Here is a 6,000-nt window from a genome sequence, read left to right as displayed (position 1 = left end):
TATGATAAACGTACACTACCGTAACTTATTCTAACTTACACTAAGTGAACTTAAACCTAACTTAGCTTATTTATTTTTTTTATTTTTATATTTTATATTTTTTTTTATTTTCTTTTTTTTCTTTTTGATGATTAATTTTAATCACTTTCACTCTACACTTAAAATTGATTGAATTTTTTTCTCTTCAATCTTTGCCGTTTTCTTTGTTTCACTTTCTTTCGCTTCACTCTTTGCCGTTTTCTTTGAACCACTTCCTTCCTCTTCATCACGAGTTCGCTTCGTAGTTTTTTTTAAAGAAGCTATCGATAGAAAGTTGCTTGGTACAGCTTTTCAGAATGTTTCGAAAATAAGTTAGGGAAACATCATCGAACTGCGCAACTACACGACAAACCTGCAATTTTTTTGGATGGTATTTGTCGATGAAGTCGACCACGTCTTGATATTTTCCTAACACCTCTTTTATTTGCGCCGAACATAACACATGCTCTACCTCCTCGATCCCTTCCTTGTCATCACTCATGTGCTCAGACATAGCATGGAGTTCCTTGAGCTCCTCTGTAGTAAGTTTGTCGTGATGTTCTTTTGCAAGTTCACTCACGCGGACGCCACGCTCATGCTTTTCAATAATTCCTCGCTTTACTTCTAAAGAAAGCATTTCCTTATTCCTTTTCTCACCACTACCACTACCACTTGCGAAACTAAGACTTTTAGGACCCATGATTTACGTAAAATACCGTAAAAGGATGAACGTAAAAAATCACGAGTAAAACACAGTTAATAGCAGAACGCACAGGGCACAACCACACGAAGCCGACGAGAACAGAGGAATGTCCCAAGCCACGTTAATTGAGGGTCCCTCCGAGGTAGAAATGGTGCCTTCTATCGGCGGAAATAAAAAATACATCCGGCGCTATGAGTACCATCTACGTGTACGGGTATTGTTTACTTCGGGTGTCGAAAAAAAATTCGGGTGTTATACGAAAAACTGTATCTATAGTACATTTTTCAATTTTCTTGTATTTTTCTAGTTTCCTTGTATTTTGACTGATACGCAGTAAGATTAAAGGATCTTATTATTTAATTAATTGCATAAGCCTTGCTGTGTGCTTTAAATAGTTCGAGACACCATTTATATACCTTAATGAGCGTAACTACCTTGAATGCTAGTTACGCGTTTTATCACCACCGCCGCTTAAAACTACTGTTTACCTTGGCGAAGGTTATCCAAGAGTAGGCAGATTCCTTCCACTCTTCACGGTGAACACAAGTGGCTAATATTCTTATAAATTGACGTGAATATTATTTTCAGTATTGCATGAAGTCGTGTGCTGTTTCACAGTGAGAATAACTTTACCATGCGTTTCATGTAAGACTTCACGTTAATCATCCCTGCTTTCGTAATTACTGATGGGCGGGAAACGAGATCTGCTGCTACGTCCAAAGAAACTTTCCATCAAGATGTTATCAAGTTGGTGACCGTTGGATGGATTATTGCACCGGAATGGATTACGCACCTGAATGGATTACTCAACTGAACAAACCAGCGCAAGGCATTCTTTGAGGTAGGTCTCGTTCCGTTTGGCACACAGAACAAGACTTTAAAGTTGCCCTATTATTTTAGTGCGCCTTCATCAAACTTCTAAAAATAATCTCGATTCCTTAATTATCTCTGTAAGTCAGTCAAATTTTTTTACACTTGCGAGATCCTTTAATTAACTGTGATATTAAATTTTAGAAAACTTTTGTAATTTTGTCTTGTCACAGATATTGAATTTTGTCTCGTTGATTGACAGCTTTCTTTTGTTTTTTTAGGATTCGAGGTATTCGAAGTGTAGGGGGATTTGGTAACCAGTGCCTAGGGTACCAAACATCTGGGCGGCTTCGTTGTCTTCCTGGGAATGTAATAGTTCAAGATAGCTTTTTACCTTGCTGAAAGTGTTGCTTCCGATTCACCTAATAAATGCTTGAATTTTTTGCATTCGTATTTTTTTACATCTCTCTATTATTTTCGAATATGGCGACCGTGACAGGATTGATGAATTTGTTCAGTTTTCCGCCCAGATGTTTTTGCATAAGATAGGGATGAAAGTGAATATTTCGATATTTTTTAGCTTATTACATTTTTTGAGCGATTTTTGGCTCGGGTCGTTTTCAGTGTCGTGATATTTTTGGTATTAGACCTTTATTTCCAATTAATTTTGTTCGATTTTTCCTTTTCACAATGTCTAGTCAACTTAAAGTGCTTGTTAATTCTCGTAAGTATATACGAAAGTGTATTACCGAGAATCATCGTAACATTTTTACGTTTCCTTCTATGTCTTTAGCAGAAAAGGGTAAATTAAAGTTGCAGTTTGAGAATTGGATGCACAGGTTGGAGGATTTAGATAAACAGATTTTATCACTGAAATATGAACAGTGGAGTACAGAGGAGGAGGAAGCAAAGTCTGAGCAAGAGTTACAGATGTGTCATAATTATGAAGACAAGCTTTTAGAATGTTTATTGGCTGTTGATTCTTCGAATGGTAAGTCATCTGTGCCATCTACTAGTGATCAAAGTGCAGCTCGTAGTTTGCTCAAGAGTCCAGTTGCTCCCCTTCCTACGTATGGTAGCTCTGAGGATGAAGACTTGGATAGGTTTCTTTGTGAATTTGAAGACACTATTAGTAAATTTAACTATCCAGAGTATGACAAACTGCTTTTGTTGAAACAGCAGATTACTGGTAGGGCACTCATTTTATTAAACTCTTTAGAGGCTGATAAGCGAGGTTATTCTTTTGCCAAGGACTTGTTAATTAAAGCTTTTGCATCGAGTGATACTCAGAAATTCAATATTCTGAAACAATTGTCGGAACTTAGGCTTAATGATAGTGCTGACCCGTATGATTTCATTTCCAGAGTTCGTTTAATTGTTGAAAGGGTACGAAAGCTACAGATTGATATTGACTCAGTGCTTCAATATTTCATTTGGGAAGGAATGAATATATCCTTTAGGAATCACTTTATCCAAATTACTAATAATCATAAACCAAAACTGAGTGATATTCTAGAAAATTATTTTGAAGCTACTGAGCGGTATTTGGCAAGCCAAAGGCAGGGAAAACCCAATCGCAAGAATGTGGCCCCAAAGGAAACTAATCAAATTTCTGCTGACAATGCCGCTTCTGCTATGGCCATTAATATAAAACCTGAAACAGGTAAGTCAAAAACCTTCAAGCCTTGCAGTATTTGTACTAAACTTGATGGCACTGAAGCAAATCATCCAATTTTTAAGTGTACAAAATATTGTTCACCCAGTTCTAAGCTTGATAAACTTGAAAACCTACGAGGCTGCATTAAGTGTTCAAATTTGAATCATGAGAGTAACGCTTGTAGGTATAGATTTCATAGTCGCTGTAAACACTGTGGAGATTGGCATTTTAATTTTTTGTGTCTGAAATTGGATGATAATGTTAAACAGGATGTTAAGTCTTTTCAGTCTAGCTCAAAAAGTGAAAAGAGTATGCCTAAAAAGGATGAAAAATCTCGTAAGCAAACCAATAGTAGTGTTGTTAATGTAACTGAAGCTTTTCAGGTAGACTCTGATGTAGAGTCCATTTTACCTACATTTACATGTAATATTGAGGGTAAACTGTTGATTAGAGGCCTTAAAGATAGTGGCTGTCAATCTAATTTTATTTCCAGTACAGTGGCTGAAAACCTGAACCTTAAGGTGATCAGGGATAATGTATCCTTAACTTTGAATGGTATAAATTCTTCTCGGAAATATTTAACCAGGTTGGTAGAAGCCAATGTTGAAATTAATGGGGTTGTTAAAGTAGTTAAGGCTTTATGCATTCCAAGTATAAGTATTTCATTGAAGCTTCCTCAATTGGGTAAAGTTGTACAAGGATTCAAAGACAGAGGTTACATGTTAGCTGATAAGAACCTTTCATGTCATGATAACTTTATTGATAATGTCGACTTCATTCTAGGGTCAAAGTCATGCCACTGCTTACCTCAGAATGAGATTTTATTTGGGTTAAATAGAACTTCAGTTTATGCTGAAACCCAGGCAGGGATATTATTGCAGGGTAATACAGACCAACTCCTTCAAGATCTTCCTTATTTACCATATAAAGTTAGTAGTGGTAATATGGCTACAGTTCCAGAGTTCAATATTGATATGAATATTAACAGTTGTCTTTTATCTGACCTTACCATTGAAGAAAGTTTACTCCCTACAGAATTTTCCATATTGGACGAGAAGGGAAACCTTATAGAATCTCAGCTTGAAAAAGCATTAAACCATGTTTTGGAGGAGAATTGTTCCAGGTACACGAACATGAGTAACGGAGGCCCAGAAGCTGAAGATTCAGAGCTTAATAACAAGCTAGTAAAGTATGCCCTTGATAATATGGTAAGAGATGGTGATGGTAGGATTGTAGTCCCTCTTTTGTGGAATTTTAAGGTGGCTCATCTATTGGGTACAAATTATGAGTTGGCTTTAATGGTGTTAAAATCTAATTTGAAGAAACTTCAAAAAGACGAAAATAAATTATCCCTTATGGACAAAGTATTTAAAGACCAGTTAAAGAGTGGAATAATTCAGAGAATTGACAATCTTCCCCAGTTCCTAGAAGAACACCCAAGTCACAGTTTCCTTCCCCACATGGGTGTATTTAAATTGAACAGGGAAACTACTAAATGTAGAGTTGTGTACCTCTCTAATCTTTGCCAAAAGAGTAAGGGTGGGGGACTAACAATTAGTCACAACCAAGCCATTTTTCCAGGCCCTACTTTAAATCAAAAGATTGTAGCAGCATTATTGCATCTGAGGTTTGGATTTAATTTGCTGTGTTTCGATATTTGTCAGGCCTTTAATAATTTATCTTTAAACGACGTGGACAGTAACAGGTTACTTTGTTTATGGTTCCGTGATGTAGAAAAGAAAGACTATACTATTGTAGCTTTTAAGAATGTTAGGCTAAGTTTTGGATTAAGATGTAGTCCAGCACTGCTAATGTTAGCTTTGTATAAGATTTTGATCCTCGATATTGATGATGAAAGTAAGTCTCTGGTCGAACTCAAAAAACTGATATATCAGTTGAGTTATATGGACAACTGTGCCATTGCTTTTGATTCTTCTGCTGAACTTGAATGGGCCTATAAACAGGTTAAAGGTATTTTTGAACCCTACCATTTTAGGTTACAACAGTTCATAACAAATGATTCTAATTTGCAAGAAATCATAGATTCAGAGAATGAGGTTAAGACTGATAGGAACGTAAAGTTGCTTGGTTTAGTGTGGGATCGGGAAAAGGACTGTTTATCCACCAAGCCCATAAATCTTGACATTAAGGCCAATACCAAGAGGGAAGTTTTACGTACTATTGCGTCGCAGTATGATCTTTATAATTTTAATGGCCCTTTACTTAATAGAAGCAGGCTCTTCCTACACAGATTACAATGTGATCAACACTTGAGTTGGGATCAAGCACTGGATAAAGAACGTTCGAGAGAATGGCAAAATATTGCTAAGCAAGCAAATGCTGCTCCTGTCATCAAAGTTCCTAGGTTTGCGGGAAGCAGAGATGACACTTACAAGCTGATAGCTTATTCTGACAGTAGCAAATGTATATTTGGAGTAGTGATATACATACAGTGTATTTCCACAGGTAAGCTAAGTTTTGCTTTTGCAAAAAATCGTATGGTAGGAAAAAACCTTCAATCTAAAAGTATGCCTTCCCTTGAACTACAAAGTATTGCCTTAGCAGTGGAATGTCTCTTAGATTTATACAAAGAATTATCGGGTCCCTCTTGCATTAAACCTATTAAGATTCAGGAATTAAGGGTTTATTCAGATAGCCTTGTAGCTTTATCTTGGATATATTCGCACACTCACAATCTTGATAAACTACAGAAATGTTCTGTGTTTGTGAAAAACAGGTTACACGAGATTAGTGAACTGTGCTTAAAACACCCAGTTATATTTTCGTTTGTATCTGGAGAAGAAAATCCCGG

General features: G+C 36.4%; 1 protein-coding gene across 1 annotated transcript in view; it reads right to left on the bottom strand.

Moving 5' to 3' along the window:
• The window catches only part of LOC137627228 (general transcription factor 3C polypeptide 4-like), a 386,672-nt gene that overhangs the window by 192,464 nt on the left and 188,208 nt on the right, over positions 1–6,000 (bottom strand). The window lies entirely within an intron of this gene.

Source organism: Palaemon carinicauda, chromosome 2 (assembly GCF_036898095.1).
Source record: "Palaemon carinicauda isolate YSFRI2023 chromosome 2, ASM3689809v2, whole genome shotgun sequence".
NCBI lineage: Eukaryota > Metazoa > Arthropoda > Malacostraca > Decapoda > Palaemonidae > Palaemon > Palaemon carinicauda.
This window is presented reverse-complemented; position numbering and strand designations above follow the sequence as displayed.